This window comes from Sus scrofa, chromosome 18 (assembly GCF_000003025.6).
Source record: "Sus scrofa isolate TJ Tabasco breed Duroc chromosome 18, Sscrofa11.1, whole genome shotgun sequence".
NCBI classification, from domain to species: domain Eukaryota; kingdom Metazoa; phylum Chordata; class Mammalia; order Artiodactyla; family Suidae; genus Sus; species Sus scrofa.
This window is the reverse complement of record NC_010460.4, coordinates 47,053,784-47,072,218: the sequence shown is the minus strand read 5'-3', so window position 1 is coordinate 47,072,218 and position 18,435 is coordinate 47,053,784. Positions and strand designations below refer to the sequence as shown.

General features: G+C 41.5%; 1 long non-coding RNA gene and 1 other non-coding gene across 2 annotated transcripts in view; both read left to right on the top strand.

The window, feature by feature from the left end:
* The window catches only part of LOC110257556, a 46,977-nt gene extending 45,132 nt beyond the window's left edge, over window positions 1–1,845 (top strand). The window contains exon 3 of the long non-coding RNA XR_002340341.1: window positions 1,788–1,845. This is a non-coding gene — a long non-coding RNA (uncharacterized LOC110257556). The remainder of the gene's footprint in view (window positions 1–1,787) is intronic.
* TRNAK-UUU lies at window positions 16,066–16,137 on the top strand. Its single transcript has one exon. It is a non-coding gene; the product is annotated as a tRNA-Lys (tRNA).

The window sequence follows — 18,435 nt, the reverse complement described above, 5'->3', positions numbered from 1 at the left end:
GTTAGAAGCAGAGATTCTGCTGTGGCGTCTCAGGATGGCATTGATTTACATATTAAGGCAGTCACCAGGGAAATGTTAAAAACCCTCTAGGGAAGATTTCAATATGATGGATAGAACTTTAATATTAATATAGGATTCATCATGATAATGTAAGTCATAGATCTAAATCTCCTTTCATCAACTGAATAGCCCCTTTCCAGCCTATTATACAGGTAGCACATGCTTTAAATAGTGTCATGTAACAGGCCTGAAGTCTTTCTTTATCTGCATTTCTGAAGTTCTGTTCACAGGAATTGTGCCCCCCACCCCGGGTCATCCATCTTTCACTCTGTTATCTAGGCCATTGGCATGTTCTCCTCCTTATTAATATTTAGAAGTCCTTAAAATATACTTATATTGTACTTTTTTCACACATAGAAGAAGCATAAACAACATATTCAATTTCACATACATGCAGTGAGTATGAAGGGAATTTTTGCTTCTTAATCTATTTGTTGATCATTATACAAAGAAGAAAAGTGATTTCTGGGTTGCTATTTGGGGTTTGGTTATGTAGTATCTAATTATCAACCATATGCATGTGTATTGTTCATTTTACTCTGGGCTTCTTAGTCTTATATAACTGACATCAAACAAAACAGTGGCAGAACCTCTCTAGAATCCTATAACACAATGACAGCCTTTTTGGAATAAGAAAGATTGCGGTGTTGATACCAGCGTAATAAATACCAGTAATAATACACGTTAAGATTCATCGGCTGCTTTTTTCAGTAGAGATTCAGATATTCATCCGTGGTGCATATAATCACCTTTCCTTATCTTAGTCTAAAACACACATGAAAATAAATCCACAAATACAGACCATGACTAGAGACATGAAGTGCGTACACAGACAAGTAGACCCTCAAGTTCTATAAAGAAGAGGGGACTTAATCCTAAGCCCGGGAATCACTGCACCAAGTCCCTCTTCTCTAGATCCGTGACGTGCACCGGCTTCACTCTCTTCACGGAGTCGCCAGTGTCAACACTTGGGGGTGTCATTTAATGTATTTGGTTGGTATATATTTTGGAGCGTAAAGGTTCTGAGAAATCCTGCTATAAAGAAAGCTATTTAACGGGGTAGAATTCAGCATTTTCCTACTTTCTTTTGACCATGTAATCCTTTTTTTCAAATAAGATCTATAAACATCTTGGGAAACATTGGCCTAATTCAAGTGTTCATAAACTGGGCTGCCTTAATTTTTTTTTTTTTTTTTTTTTTTTTTTTTTTTTTGTCTTTTTGCCTTTTTGCCTTTTCTAGGGCTGCTTCCCGCAGCATATGGAAGTTCCTAGGCTAGGGGTGTAATAGGGGCTGTAGCTACAGGCCTACACCACAGCCACAGCAACGCGGGATCCAAGCCTAGTCTGTGACCTACACCACAGCTCAGGGCAACACCAGTTCCTTAACCCACTGAGCAAGGGCAGGGATCGAACCTGCAACCTCATGGTTCCTAGTCGGATTCGTTAACCACTGTGCCATGACGGGAACTCCTGCCTTAATTTTTAAGCTTTGATTTTCATTGGAAACTTTGAGATGAACTCCAGTTCATCCTTTAAGTCCCAACTCAGATGGCACTTCCTCTGTGAAGATATCTCCACTTGCCCTGGAATGAATAGGTGGTTCTTCCTTTTGCTCCCTACCCTCATAGCATTTTTTTTCGAGTCCATATCAATCTTTAGATTGATAATTTATATACTTTTTCATTTCCCCCTTTCTAATCTGTAATCTTTATTCTCTGTGTCCTAAGGCATGCCTGGCTTATCGTAAGAGTTCAACACATATTTGCTGAAGGAAGGACTGAGTAAGTAAAGCTGGGAACTTACGCAGAAAGTTACCTCTCTGGTGTGTTGATATGTGATTAATGAGGGAACCCTTCTGAGTTCCGTACTTTTTCCGTTATGGTGACTAATTCCCATTTAGCTGATTGGATTGAGATTGACTCTGATGTGAAATGGTTAATAATTTAGTCTGCCAAAAATACAAGATGGATGGTTATTTAGTCTGTTTTTTTTCCCCCTTGTATAGATAGGAGCCGTATATATGAAAAATTCTAGTATTCATTCATAACAGATATTTTTCTTATCTATACTCACTGTCAGTCCATAACTCAGAATTTTCTTTTTTAACTGCTAAAGAAAAAAACCAACATTTATAGACCTTTTTACCTTTCATCAAAAACCTAGTATTATATAAAGAATTACACACTAGACTATATTGTGCATTTAGCCTTTAATTTATAATATTTAAAACATTTTCTTTCTGATTTACTGTAAGTTTCAAGCTTAGAAGTTTTATTATAGCTTAGGCATATTTTCTTTCTTTCCTTTGCTCTTTCTTCCTTCCCCCTTTTTTTTTTCATCTTTGAAAAGACAGACTAGAATAAAGATAATAATCTCCCTCCCTGACCCCGCTCTAGTTCTTTGCCTATGGAGTGATCAATATTAATACTTTGGTGTATCACACACTTCGTGTATGTGATTGGCATACATTTTGGAGGGTGAAAGGAAAAAGGCTACATTTATGACATACTTTTCTACCTGACCCTATTCTCTTCTGAAGATGGTTCACAAAACCCCAACCTACTAAGGACATTAAGAGAAATTAATAAGCCCAGGAAACTTAATTATGTTTCTGTCATAGAGACAGGGCTGGCAAATTAGCTGGGGTTAAGCAGCTCATTGTGCAGTGTTATCAGAATATCAAAAAGAGGCAGCACACCTCATTGGAAGAAGAGGGAAAAACAGAGTTAAGCTAGAAAGATTGTTAGATTGGAGTCAGCAACACCGGCACTCTCCCTATTGCCCCACTTAATGTTTTTGGCAGTGAAGGCTATTGCTGCAGCTAAGTGACACTCGGAGGTACTGCTGGCACCATGGGGAGGCCACAACAAAAACCAAAAGGGATGACAGTAGTTGGAGGAGGAGAAGAGACGGGAAGAGGAGTATTAGACCACATGATGGAAAGGGAAATGCACTCAATTTGTAAAACTCTAGCTTCCAGCTTCTGGGGAACTCGGGCAAGGTAGTTGATTCGGGTGAAAAGTTTACGGATTGCTGGATGATCTCTAAGGGCCTCTAAAAGTCTATGTTGGTGATGTGAGATAAAGAGTTTAAGGGAGCCGGAGCGAAGGAAAAAATGTGTATGTGATTGGTAAAGTTACCCAACTGGGGTGCCTTTGATTTTGTCTGCTCAGGTGCATTTCTGGCTTTCTCAGATCCGGGGGATAACTGATTAGACTTAGAAGTTTCTGTTCATTAGCTGGGGTGGAGATGAAAATCTGGCTAATACAGAAAGAAGCTGTGTTACATATAACACCTGCCAGGAAGCCCAAAGATGGTGGGCAGTAGATAGAGTCCTTGTTTACCAGTTAAGTCTGGCACCTGCTGCTTTGTCCCAGGAAACCAAGCATGGAAACGGTGATTGGCTCTTCAAACTTTCATCTTTAGATGGGGTAATTTTGACCAGGCGCAAACTCCTTGGCTAAGTACCGAGGGTTCTTGGGAGCCAATCCTCTGTAGCAGAGTTTAGACTCAAGGCTATTCAAAAGCCAAAGCAAAGAGAATGAGTTTCACATTCTCATGCAACTACTCTGATGTCTGAATTCCAAAGGCCCTCCAGAAACAGCTGTGACTTGGACCCTTGACCATCAGAATGCTCCCTGTAGCCCATTTCAGGGTAAGCCTGGGGACAGTCAACTGTGGAATGTTAGAAGAGTAGAATACGTTTCCAGGGCTGTAGGCTGTTAGTTGATTCCCCAGAAAGCAGTCCTGTGAAGCCATTCTTATTTTTACATATGGCATTTCTGAAAAAGGGATTATTCGGCCATTGCAACATTTTTTTGTTTTATGTGCCTCTGAAGGCAAGATATGTTTTGTCCTCCATCAAGTCTTAAAAAATATTTATCCTGGCATCTTCCCATTTTTCTTTCCACATGGAAACTCTGATATTTTTAACACTAGTTGTGAAATCATTCCTTATGCACATTACATGGAGATCTTAGAAAAACTTTTAAGGAAAACGAATATAAAGTGGTTTTTCTTTTATGTAGCAGACATTACAAACTATTCTTTTGTTGGGCTTTTCTTGATTAGCAAGATGTAATAAAATGACATATATTCTTACCCTGTGGCAGGTATGCTTTATCTAGTGGAATAGAATATTGAAAACAGCATGGAAGATAAGAAAAAAAAAGAATTAAAAAAAAGTCCTCATGATAGCATCATAAAAGCAATGCTATCTTCTGGTTAAATAAGGCATGAACAATAATTTTGGGTTAGGTATGTTCTTCAATTATGCATTTGATTTTGGTAATAAAAGACTCATGTTTTTCAATAATGTTTGGAATTTAAATATACTGTTCCTTTTTTCCAGTCTTCAGGAGAGCACTTACCAATGCAAAAGTTACCTCTTACCCATTCTTGTCCATTAAAAATTAAATGCTTTTACAGTAAATTATTAAAAGTGCTAGGTTGGCTGCAAATCATCAAAGGTACCATAAACCATTATGCAAGCAAGCACGAAGTCTGATTAAATCTAAGGGATCAGAAGGCATATACATCCCTCGATATCTATCGCAAATTCAAAACTACAAAAGCAACCATAAAATGCTACATTAAATTACTTTAAAAAAACTCTCCCAGAATTTTCGAAATTCAACAGCAACTTGCCTTTTCAATTAAGTATGAACTAAGAACTTCTACTGCAAATCACAGATACACTGCTAAAGGTTATTTCCTCATTCTTTAACCCTGCAGCAAAATTAGCCTCATTTTTCCAACTGCTATCACTCACTTAATGGAATTGAGGCATTCTAGTAGAGTACGCTGAGAAGCTGGTTATTAATTAGGCACTGTTTTCCCACAAAGAGTCTTTACTATCATTTAATTACATTGAAAAAGGAAATAGTGGGCTCTGGGTGTTGCAAAATCCTGTTAAAAATGTTAGAAGTATTTGGATAAGGTCTTTCAAGAAAAAAAAAATAACTCATGGCTTTGGTTTAAATGAGGCAATATACTTCAAATGTGAAATGCCTGGCATAGTGCCAGGCACCTAGGAGATACTCAATAAATGGAGGCTTTTGTGTGTGTGTGTGTGTGTGTGTGTGTGTGTGTGTGTGTAATGGCCGCACTCACAGCATATGTGAAGTTTCCCGGGCCACGGGTCAGGGGTTTCTGTGCCACAGCTACAGAAACACTGGATCCTTAATCCACTGAACAGGGCCAGGTATTGAACCCGTATCCTCAAGAATACTAGTCGAGTTCTTAGACCACTGAGCCATAACGGGAACTCCCTCTTTTCTTATTGTTAACTTTATTTTTTATTTTTTTTTGGAAAACTTGGGTTTCACCAAGACTAATTTGTTCAGTGCCACCAAATAGTGTGAGCCGAGTTTGATTTTGAGGCATGTGCTCTTCTTTCTGTGTCCCCCTAAGGGCTGGAGTCTGCAATGCAGGTGACCATCTGGCTACTCATGGGTACATAAAATGTCTAATGAAACAACTCCTTGACAAATAAAAAGGGGAAAGAAAAATATAAACATGGAGGTAAAATTTTGTCAAATTGCCGTAATTGTGGAGAGGAGCTAATGCAACCGAAATGAGCATTTATATTTCGATTTTAGATCAGGGTCTCCTCCCAAGTTTCCTGCCAACACTTCATATCTGCCAAGTGGGGTGAGGATAAATAATTCTGCAGCTTAGCGGGGAATGGTTTGGCCAACTAATAAATCTGAATAAATGAGAGAGAAGCCGACACTTGAGGGTCAAATAGGTATCAGCTGATTTCATCTCTGTCCGTGGTTCTCAAATTTTGATGTGAATCAGAATCACCTGGAATGCATTTTAACCAATGCAGCTGGGCAGCCACTGAGTTTCTTCTTCATTATGGGGTGAGGCCCAAGGATTTGCATTTCTTTTTTTTTTATTATTATTATTTTCCCACTGTACAGCAAGGGGGTCAGGTCATCCTTAGATGTATACATTGCAGTTACAGTTTTTTCCCCCAAGGATTTGCATTTCTAACTGGCTGAAGGTGATGCTGCTGGTCCAGGGACCCTTCTTTGAGAACTGCTGATGCGGGTTATCTAATTGTCACTACAACTCTGTGACGTAGGTATTATTAGCCCCACTTGATAGATGAAGTAACAGATGAGTTTGGGAAACTTGTCAGAGGAATGGTTTGAATCCTGGTTAAAGTGAAGCTGAGAAATTGCCTTCAAAGTATTCTTCAGAATTTCTCAATCACTCCCCTGGAGACAGACAAGCAAGACTCTAGCTCTTCATCTCTGTTCTCCCACCACCCTCCAGAGGCAAAGATGTTATCAGAATGAGACAAAAACTCATACTTACTCAGCCCTGCAGGGTCCCAGAGACAACAATGAAACTGAAGCCATTCTTTCAGCGATCCTTAATCGTACTAGATGGGGAAACTGAGGCATGGAAAGGGTCAAGGACCTGTTTGATTTTACACAGCATATGGGTTGGCATCATTGGGCTTTCAGATGCCTGAAACCCAGTCACCGTTTAATTATCAGAGGAAAAACTTGGAGCTTCTATTTGCCATCTTGATTGCTCTCTGCCATGGGCACCATCTTAAAAAGGACTGAATGCAGAGGCAGCATAATGAAGCGGGATAGGGACTGGAATAGGAAGCAGAAGTCATGTATTTATTGAGTATCTGTCACATGCAAAGCACTATTCTAGGTGCCGGGGGTAACGTGGACAAGATGGACAAAATTCTTGGTTTTGCATTCTAAAGGCATTAAGATAATCAACAAAGTAAAAAAAAAAAAAAAAGGCAGGAAATTTAAGAGAGTAATGCATACAAGGAAGAAAATTAAAACCAGGTATGTTGGAGAAAATGACCACAGATTGAAGAATGTATGAACGTGGGTTTGATGGTTTACTAAAGATGCAGAAAGAAATGTGAGGGATTGACTACAGCCTGAGGTTGGGACTTTCACACTCCGGTTCCCAACGTTACAATTTCATGGGTTCTTTTTTATCGATGCGTATAATCCACTATTTCCCCTCCAGACTTCTCCAGAAATTATTTTAGAATCCTCAAGGAGGGAGCCTCTTGTACTACATAAACTATAAAAAGCTGCTAATATACACTTGAAAAGTTATGCTGAAATACATTTTGAAAACAGGGGAAATAGTAGTACGCGAACTCACGTAGAGAACTAATGAGCGATTCAGACCTGTAGTTCAAGCGCAGGGCAACAATCAGAGTAACAGTTAATTCAAGTAGGAATTATCAATAGATGGGGTAGCAAGGGGCATTCATCTCTTCCCAACCCTGACTGGACTGATGTCACAGTGGTAGCCTGAAGTCAGCCACAGTGGGAGCTTTTAAACCAGGAGATTGGTCAATGCTACCATGCAGATTTTTTTTTTTTTAGGGTCGCACTGGCATCACATGGAAGTTCCCAGGCTAGGGGTCAAATCAGAGCTGTAGCTGCCGACCTACACCACATCTCACAGCAACACTGGATCCTCAATCCGCTGAGCAAGGCCAGGGGTCTAACCCGGATCGTCATGGACACTAGTTGGGTTCGTTACTGCTGTGCCACGATGGGAACTCCCCATGCAGACTTTTAATATTACTTTTTTCCTGGAGGGGTGGTTTTGGTTGGGGGAAGTTCCTCTGTAGGTCTCTCCTGCTTCTACACATCTTGCTGAGTATGCCCAGAAGGTGGGCTCTGACCCCTCTTAATCCGTGCTGTTTCTTAGGCTTCTATCTGTAGTGAGCAACTTTGAAGGATGCGGTAATACCTCCCTCTGGGACAAAAAGTGGGCTTGCTTACTGCTTGCTATAAAATTGGTAGATTCTTTTTTTTTTTTTTTTTGGTCTTTTTGCCTTTTCTAGGGCCGCTCCTGTGTCATATGGAGGTTCCCAGGCTAGGGGTCGAATCGGAGCTGTAGCCACCGGCCTACGCCAGAGCCACAGCAACGCAGGATCCGAGCCGCATCTGTGACCTACACCACAGCTCACGGCTGCACCAGATCCTTAACCCACTGAACGAGGCCAGGGATTGAACCAGCAACCTCATGGTTCCTAGTCGGAATTGTTAGCCCCTGAGCCACGATGGGAACTCCAAAATTGGTAGACTCTTGAAGGCAAATGTTTCTCTTCTAGAATGCAACACACTTCATCATTTGGATGCTGTATGAAGCGGGGAAGGAAAGCTAAAGTGGCCTGATGGTTGGGGCTTCTGGGTCAGTTCAATGTACTGGTATGGTTTCCACTGAAGAATGCCTGATTGGTAATGATGTTTCGTAGGCATCTATTGTGAATTCACATGTGGGTACCTATCTGGGTCCTTCACGTTGCTTTTTTAGGACTTGGGAGCAAGGGAAACTGATATAAGCATGTTAATGCTCATGATGCTTGCCGTGCTGTGAGTAATCAAGTCGGTGCTCTGACCTAAGAGTCACCGAGTTCACTGAAGTTTCAGTCAAGTTGAATGTTGGTGGTTTTCACTGGGGGGCAGCAGCCATCCAACCCCATGACAGTTCTGGAAGACAAGCTGCAGCACAGTGAGCTGAATCACCTTTGCCTTGGACAACACTCTCCAGGACCCTCCTGACCTTTGAGCTGTTTAGTAGTAGCCTAGCCAGTTGGTCTGCCACTCGGAAGACTAAGACTGGTATACTAAAGACACTTCTCTTTGGGTCATGACCTGGTTAACACACCGTGTCTGCTCATCAGACATCTCCTGGGTGGTGGTAAAGGTCTGTCCTCTGCTCAGGTGAACTAGGGTTAGGCTAGTGATCAAGATTACTGGGAATGGTAGCACATCCACCATCACAGACCGGGCACACTGTAAAGGGTGTTTCTGATGGATGCGGAAGCTTCCCCTGCCTACCAGACTTGTGACTCCTGCAAAAATGTGGCTCTTTGTTCTTTTCGAAGAAGGCCATATTACATGGAACATTACCTCTGTTCCTGGCAAATTGACTCTATTGAATCTTTGATCCCCTTTGGGACTGCTGATATTGCCTCACTGCTTTGACATTTTTTCAGGTTATGGTATTGCTATTCCAGTCCAGTTAGCCAATTCTAGGCCCATAATTGTGGCCTCTATAACTAAACTGTGTCATGTGTTAGGCTTTCTGGATCATTTGCAAAGATCATCCAACAATGGGCTAATAGCAAATTTAATGGACATTCCATATCCTCTGCCATCCACAGTGTTGTTGAGTGCTGGAATGGCAATCTTAAAAATCAACTAAAAAGACTTCTGATTCTTTGTTTCTTACTTTTCCTGGTCCACATACTTAGTAAGGCAGTTTGGTCACTTATGTGGCTGTTTCAAGAAGGGTTTATTATTCTTGGCCACTTCTGGTTAATGATCAGGGCAACAGGAATAGAGATTATAAGACCTATTTTGGAAATTTGGGGTTATACCCTGGCTATTCCTGGATATGTTACGGCTTTCTTTTTCCAACAGCAAACCCAGGTCAGCTTTGTGGGTATCCTTCCAAGTGGGAGCCTGGGCATAAGAGATCTTGGACATGACTAGTTCTAGACTGTTCTGCAGTGTCTAATGCCATCGATGATTGCCAAGACACAGCCTGGCACAGTCTTGTTTTAGTGTGACTGACCAAAATTCACATGCTTCTCTGGATGCCTAAGCAGCTTTGGGTTGAGTGTTGTATGGAGGCTGCCAGTCCTCAGTGACATTGCCTGTGTTTCTTTTGTTCTTTTTTTTTTCTTGTTTTATTTACTTTATTTGTTTGCTTATTTTTTTTTATCAAGGTATAGTTGATATACAATATTATATGAGTTTCAGGTGTACAATGCCATGATTCACAGTTTTTAAAGGTTATACTACATTTATGATTATAAAATATTGGTTATATTCCCTGTGCTGTGTAATGTATCCTTGTAGCTTATTTATTTGATACATATCTCTTAATCCCCTACCCCCCCCCAACTTCCTCCTTTTTTTCCGCCCTCTCCCCACTGGTAATTACTAGTTTGTTCTCTATATCTGTGTCTGTTTGTCTATTTATTTTTTGTTATATTCACTAGTTTGTTTTATTTTTTAGATTCTGCATGTAATTGATATCATACGTATTTGTCTTTCTCTGACTTATTTCACTGTTTCACTAAGTTAAATACCTCCAACTCCATCCAGGTTGTTGCAAATGGCAAAATTTCATTCTTTTTTGTGATCGAGTAGTATTATATTGCATATTATATATATACATATATAAATATATATATGTATATATATATATCACACACTCTATATCTTCTTTATCCATTCATCTGTTGATGGATACTTAGGTTGCTTCCGTATCTTGGTAACTATAAATAATGCTGTTATGAACACTGGGGTGCATGTATCTTTTCAAATTAGTGTTTTTATTTTTTTGGATATATACTCAACAGTGGAATTGCTGGATCATATGGTAGTTCTATTTTTAGTTTTCTGAGTAACCTCCATGCTGTTCTCCACAGTGGCTGCACCAACAGTGCACATTCCTACCAACAGTATACAAGAATTCCATTTTCTCCACATCCTTGCCAGCATTTGATATTTGTGTTCTTTTTTGATGATAGCCATTCTGATAGGTGTGAGGTGATATCTTATTGTGGTTTTAGTTTTTATTTCTTTTATGATTAATCAAGCCAATGTAACGGTCATCCAAATCAAGTTTAACAACAAATCCCAAATTGGAATAATGGGGATGCTTTTAGTTTATTTGCATGAGGAGAAGAATGGGCCATGAAATGACTCACCATTGGGGGTGGGAGCTATTGCTTCCTGTAATTAGTGGCAATGACACCAAAGACCAACAATTCGTGAGACCTCTTTTGTATGTGTCATGGTAAATAATAGACTGGCCTGAGACTATATCCTGGCTATGTTAGACAGAACAATGGCCACCTCAAAATATCCACATCCTAATTCCTGGGATCTGTGAGTGTGTTTACTTTACATGAAAAAAAAAAAAGACTTTGCAGATGTGTTTTTATTAAAGATTTGACATGGGGTGATTATCCTGGGTTACTGGTTGGCCCCAATCAAAAGGGTTAATATATTAAAAGGAAGGTAGGAAGATCACAAATGAGAAAAAGTGTAAAGGTGGAAGCAGAGGGCAGAGAGGAGAAAAGATGCTACACTGCTGGCTTTGAGGATGGAGAAGGTCACAAGTGTAGGGAGGTAGGCAGCCTCTAGGAACTGGAAAGGCAGCGAAAGAGACGCTCCCCTAGAGCTTCCAAGAAGAATTCAGGCTTATGGACCCACTTTAGACTCTTCCCACTAGAACTGGAGGACAGTAAAGTGTGTTGCTTTAAACCACTAAGTTTGTGGCAGTAATAGGAAACTAATTTGGTCCTGAGAGTGGGATGCTGCCATAAAAAATACCTAAAAATATGGAAGTGGTTTTCGAATTATGTAATGAGTAGAGGCTGGAAGTATTTCGAGAAGCATGATAGAAAAAGCCTAAATTGCCTTGAACAGACTGCAAGAAGAAATATGGATGTTAAAGACTGTGCCAGTGAGTTCTCAGAAGGAATTAGGGGGCATTGTGGAGAAAACAAACGTCATCTTAGAGAGCATCTAAATCACCAGAAACAGACTGTTTGGATGTAAAAAGTGCTGCTTGGGAGGGCTGAGGAGGAAATGAGGACCCCGTTACTGGAAACTGGAGGAAAGGTAATACCTGTCATATGATGGCAGAAATCTTAATGTCAAAAGCAAAGAGTTGAAGATGGAGCCTGATGTCTTGCTGCTCATAGTAAAATGTGATAGGAAACAGATGGACTGAAGGAAGAACTGTTAAGCAAAGAGGAACCAGGACTTGATAATTTGGGAATATTTCAGCCAATCCGTATTGCAAAAGATAGTAAAATTAGGAGATTTATTTCAGGAAGGTGTGCTCTGAATAGAAAGCCAAGGGTGTTGGCTGGATGGCTTTTTTCTACTGCTTTGGAAGAATCAAAAGGCCAGAGTATCACACAGGGGCTCTTTGAAGAGATTGGGTGTGTGGCTTATTGGATACCTTTAGCCATCTGAGTAGAACCAGGAATAGAATTGCGGGTACCCAGGAAAGATATGTGAAGGACTCTGTTATCCAATTTCATGAATCCTTGTGGCATACACAGACTCACAACGTTTTTGAAACTGTCATATGAGCAGAAATATTACCAGCTTGGACTGAAAAGGACAGAGGCAGAATGAAATGAAGGAAGGCTATAGGGCTTCCAAAGTTCTACAAGCAGGAAGCAGGACCCACAGAACTACTCCTCTGCAAACATATGATATTTTTAATGAAAAAAAAAAAAAAGAATTACTCCAAGGGCAAAGCTCAGGCTAGAGGAATTATGCCCAGGCATTGAAACTTAATAGAATTTGCCTTGCGAGACTGCAGAATTGCTTGGAAGTGGTGATTCTTTCCTTCTTTTCATTTTTTTTTCCCCACAAGATACTTTTTATTATACAGGAAAAGAATAATAACTACTGTGGGCAAAATCTAGCCCCTTAACCAAGTAATCAAAATTAACATCACCAGGAATGGAATAAATGGAAATTGTATGCTACCTGAAAAGAGGCAATGAGGAAAACACAACACTTGTGAGATTCCCGTCAAAAAGACGTAACCTGAATCTAATCCTGAGAAAATAGAAGACAAACCCCAATTGAGAGCATACTACAAATTAATTGACCTATAGTATTCCAGATGTCAAGGTCATGAAAGACAAAGATATACCGGAAGAACTTTTCCAGATTAAAGAAGTTTAAAAGAAATGCATGATCTTGGATTGGATCCTTGAATAGTACAAAAATTTTTTTGGTCTTTTGCTATAAAAGATATTATTAGAACAATTGGTGGAAATTAAATGGTATCTATAGATTATATAATAGCTGAGTATCAATGTTACTTGTCTATTTTTTTTTTTTAAAGATAAGTCTTTTTGTTTTTTTGGTTTTTTTTTTTTTGTCTTTTGTCTTTTTGTTGTTGTTGTTGTTGTTGTTGCTATTTCTTGGGCCGCTCCCACGGCATATGGAGGTTCCCAGGCTAGGGGTTGAATCGGAGCTGTAGCCACCGGCCTACGCCGGAGCCACAGCAACGCGGGATCCGAGCCGCGTCTGCAACCTACACCACAGCTCACGGCAACGCCGGATCGTTAACCCACTGAGCAAGGGCAGGGACCGAACCCGCAACCTCATGGTTCCTAGTCGGATTCGTTAACCACTGCGCCACGACGGGAACTCCTGTCTAGATTTTAATAACCATACTGTTATTATGTAAGAGCATGTTCTTGATTTTTTTTTGATAGTCATGCACAATAACTTTCTTACATACTATTTGGGGGACACACACACATATTTGCATGTACACACAGCATAATAAACACATGTGGAAAAAGCATTAACATTTCATGAAAAAAGTTGGAAAAGAAATGAGGAATCATAATAGACAAGGTAAAATATGCATTGAAAGAAGATTTAGACATAATTTAAGAAGGAAGGGGTCACAGTCTTCCTTCAAGGGAGTAGGACTTTGAGGTCTAATTTTTTCTTTTTTTTTTTTTTTTTGGTCTTTTAAGGGCTGCACTTGAGGCATATGGAGGTTCCTAGGCTAGGGGTCAAATTGGAGCCTCAGCCATGGCCACGCAATGCCAGATCTGAGCCACATCTGCAGCCTATGCTGAAGCATGGGGCAATGATGGATCGAGGCCAGGATTCGAACCCATATCCTCATGGGTGCTAGTCCAGTTCTGAGCCACAACAGAGGTAGCTCCCAGGTCTATTTTTATTCATTGTGTTTTAACTTTTAGAATATTTGACATAGGGTTACTTTAATCATGGATGGGCTGAGTGTGTCCTCAGCTGTCTCACATCAGGAGGATGTGCGAGGCTCTAATTGGAATGGTCAAGCAAAGTCTCTCTGACCAGAGCCCTGAAGGATGAAGAGACAGCCTTGCAAAGATCTGGGGAACTAAAAGAGCCAAGGGCTTCACTGGGCAAGATCTTGGTATGCTTGACTCTGCAAGAAGACAACTGAGATTGAAAGACCTACACGCTCTTCCTAATTCTAATAGCTTGACCTTGAGCAAGTCATTTTACCCTGTTGTGACGTCATTTTCCACATCTCTTGTGCAGCCCGATCTGTGAGCACATTTATTGCCTGGTAAATAGATATTGACTGAATGAGTGGATGAAGAAAGTAATCTGAAAGACACAGCAAGATTGGATTATCTCTAAATACCCTTATAGTTCTAATTATATGACTAATATTTATTGAATGTTTGCAGAATGCATGACATGGTGTGAAATGTTTTAAGTTGGAGGAAGATGGCATAAACAAAGCATGGTTTCTGCTTTTGCCTTGGTTATAATCCAGTGAAACAGGCATCCAGGAAAAAGTGATGGAAAATTTAGCACTAAAATAAATTTATTCAGGAGTCAACTCTCGTATCTGCTTTTAATAAATGTGTATGTCCTCTTGGTACAAGTTAGTTTGACCCATTGTTCTACATTTGAAGATATTTACAGATGATTCACGATTCAAACATACCTGCTACTAAAGGTGAGATCAAATTCTTTATTTTTTCAGCATGGAAAAACTTTTTAGCTGAGCCAGTAGGAGGCTTAGTGAGTGCAGGAAAGAATTCTCTCTGCAGTGACAGAACATTCAGTTCTTTTGTTGCTGGACCTGCAGAAAGCTAATAATAATAATTACCTATAGAAGGTAATTGTGTTCTGGGCCCTGGGCTTAGATTTATGTCTGTTATAACCCCTCTTTCCTGCAAGACAGATACTCCTTTCCTCTTCCTCATTATTAGTATGAATTTTTTTAAGAAAACTCTCGGAGTTCCTGTCATGGCGCAGTGGTTAATGAATCCGACTAGGAACCATGAGGTTGCGGGTTCGATCCCTGCCCTTGCTCAGTGGGTTAAGGATCCGGCGTTGCCAGTGAGCTGTGGTGTGGGTCGCAGACGCAGCTCGGATCCCGCATTGCTGTGGCTCTGGCGTAGGCTGACAGCTACAGCTCCGATTGGACCCTACCCTGGGAACCTCCATATGCCGCAGGAGCAGCCCAAGAAGTGGCAAAAAGACAAAACAAAACAAAACAAACAAAAAACAAAGCAAAAAAAAGAATTAAAACTCTTAAGATTCTTGCCCAAGATTCAGAAGGAGTGAGAAGCAGATCCAGGATTCAAACGCAGGTTTTTCTGATGCCACTGCCCACACTCTTTCCACTACCCATTGCTTCCTGGGTAGTTTCAAAGGTTCCTTCTGGTTCTGGCCCCCTATTATTCAATGCATCTGTCATTTTCAGAATAGTGCTTCATAGTCAGCCTGCATAGCAAATATGAGCATGTGCTAGGGGGTGGGGAAGTGGGTTGACCCCTTGTGTGATGTAATCTCAGGTGAGTTATTTACTCGCATTTCAGACAGTGCTTCAGTCCTGTAGAGCACAGGGCTGTATTGGTTAGAGTGAAAACTAAGCTGTTGTAATTAAGAGGCCCCACAATACACTGGCTTGAGGAACAATGATCTTTATTCTTATTCTTGAAATTGTCCAGGATGGATAAATAAGTCTGTTTTCTTTTTTTTTTTTTTTTTTTTTTTTTTTTTTGTCTTTTTGTCTTTTTGTCTTTTTGTCTTTTTGTTGTTGTTGCTGTTTCTTGGGCCGCTCCGGCGGCATATGGAGGTTCCCAGGCTAGGGGTTGAATCGGAGCTGTAGCCACCGGCCTACGCCAGAGCCACAGCAACGCGGGATCCGAGCCGCGTCTGCAACCTACACCACAGCTCACGGCAACGCAGGATCGTTAACCCACTGAGCAAGGGCAGGGACCGAACCCGCAACCTCATGGTTCGTAGTCGGATTCGTTAACCACTGCGCCACGACGGGAACTCCCAAGTCTGTTTTCTTAGTGCAGTCATTCAGGGTTCCTTCTATTTTGTTTCGCCCCACCGCTTAGGGCACCCTTTAGTTCTGCAGGCAAGTCTGCCTTGAATTCCAGCTCATGAAAAAGGGAAAGAAAGCGGTAGAGGGAGTTCCCTGGTGGTCTAGTGGTTAGGACTCAGCGCTTTTACCGCTGTGGCCTGGGTTCAATTTCCAGTCTGGGAACTGAGATCCCACATGAAGCTGCCAAAAAGAAAAGGTAAGAAAAGAAAAAAGAGAAGGAAAGAAAAGCAGTAGAGCACACGTGCAATGTTTTACAGCTTAGCCGTGGAAGGGGCACACGACTTGTACTCCTGATGGGGAGACTTAGGCACATGACTGTGCTTAGTGGCCCAGGAGGGTGTTCTGGGGGTGAGGAGCTGGCTCTGTGCTCAGCTAGAACTCCGTTACTGTGGAAGACGAGTGGAATTGATTCTGGTGGGCAGCTGTATGTCTCTGTCATGAATACCCTATGTAAATCTCCATCCTGACATTTGTAACATAGTTTTATTTCTCTTCCCCACTAGCCTGTGAGCTCCTTGAGAACCAAGGACTGTGCTTCACGTCTACCTACCCAGCGTCTAGCTCACTGCCCCTCACACATGAAGCACGGACTACATTTCTGAGCGAATGGGGCAAGTTGAGTGTATGAGTTTGAGGGGGAAGGACAAGGGTAAAGAACGATTCTTTCAGAGTTCCCGTCGTGGCACAGTGGTTAACGAATCCAACTAGGAACCATGAGGTTGCGGGTTCAGTCCCTGCCCTTGCTCAGTGGGTTAAGGATCTGGTGTTGCCCTGAGCTGTGGTGTAGGTCACAGACATGGCTCGGATCCTGCGTTGCTGTGGCTCTGGCGTAGGCTGGCAGCTACAGCTCCGATTCTACCCCTAGCCTGGGAACCTCCATATGCCGTGGGAGCGGCCCAAGAAATAGCAAAAAAGACAAAAAAAAAAAAAAAAAAAAAAAAAAAAGAACGATTCTTTCATTACCTAGTTCAGAGAACAGAGCTGGCTTACCTAGGGTGCTGCACATCCAGTTTATATAAGGCTTATGATGAAAAGCTTTGCTGTGAAAAGAATGAACTAATTCAGCTAAAAAAAAAAAAAAAAAAGCCAGAATTCAAATGTGACTTTCCACAGTGCAGCTCAAAAGAAACAATTGCCTGGCTGTCACCAGGTGACCTCACTTTCCTCCTCAGTCATCAGCAATGGGAAGATATAAAACAGGTGAACCTGTGCGTTTACACAACTTTTCAGCGGAGGTAGAGGATGTAAGAGTATATGGGAGGGTTGCTTATACAAAACCTGATTTCCCAGCCGCAGGGTGAGATTAGACCAGGGACCAGGGACCTCTGTTCTTTTGTAGACCCCACCTTCCACTCTGTGTAGAAGGAGAATTTCCAGCTGGCCTAAGTCAGCAGAACCAAGCTGGGCTGCCTATCCTAGCCTCCTGGAGACAACAACAGATGGCAGATAGGCAAAGCAAATTAATCAAGTCACCAAATGTTCTCAGATTTGGTTTTCAAATTTTCTAGGCTAGTTACACATAGCTGCTGTTGTTATTGTGCATCATATTTATTTGACAGCCCTTACATTTCTCTCACTGGCTCAAGCCTAAAGAACGTGTGCACTGCATTTCAATTAGCACTTCTCAAAATTCAAGGGAGTTCTGAGGCCAAGAAAATCAGTATGCCAGCAAGTCATGCACAAAGGCTGTCCATGGGGCCCATTGCAGTGCCTAAAGGTCAAAGGCTTGAGCTCAGTTTTTGAAATACAGGTTTAGAAACGTTGCTTAAACATGTCATACCCATACCCTGTTGGCATTTTTGTCCATATATCTGGAGGATTAAGTCATGACTTTTTTTTTTTTTTTTTTGGTCTCTTTAGGGCCTCACCCACGGCATATGGAGGGTCATAGGCCAGGGGTCGAATTGGAGCTGTAGCTGCCAGCCTATACCACAGCCACAGCATCGCTGGATCCGAGCCACCTCTGTGACCTACGCCACAGCTCACAGCAACGCCAGATCCTTAACCCACTGAGTGAAGCCAGGGATCGAACGGGCATCCTCGTGGATACTAGTTGGGTTCGTTAACTGCTGAGCCTTGATGGGAGCTCCCCAGTCGAGACTTTTAAGACCTTTTCCCACCTTCCCCTGCCTTTCCATAGTCCCTGTGAGAACCTAGCTCAGGATGGAGCAGACTGTATGACAGTCTGACAACCCATCCATCTCCTCTGTTTGCATTGCCTGTTCCTCCTCATGAAAGGCTTTCAGCAGTGAGCAGGCAGCCACATGTCAACATGCCATCAAACTCCAGAGAAAGCTCTAGTCTCCTCAGATAAGGGCCAGCAAAACATAGAGTATGTATGCGTTCTGTTCATACAGCATCTGGATGTATTATGTCACTCCTGCAGGATTTTTTTTTTTTTTTTACTTTTTAGGGCCACGCCTGCGGCATAGGGAGGTTCCCAGGCTAGGGGTCAAATCT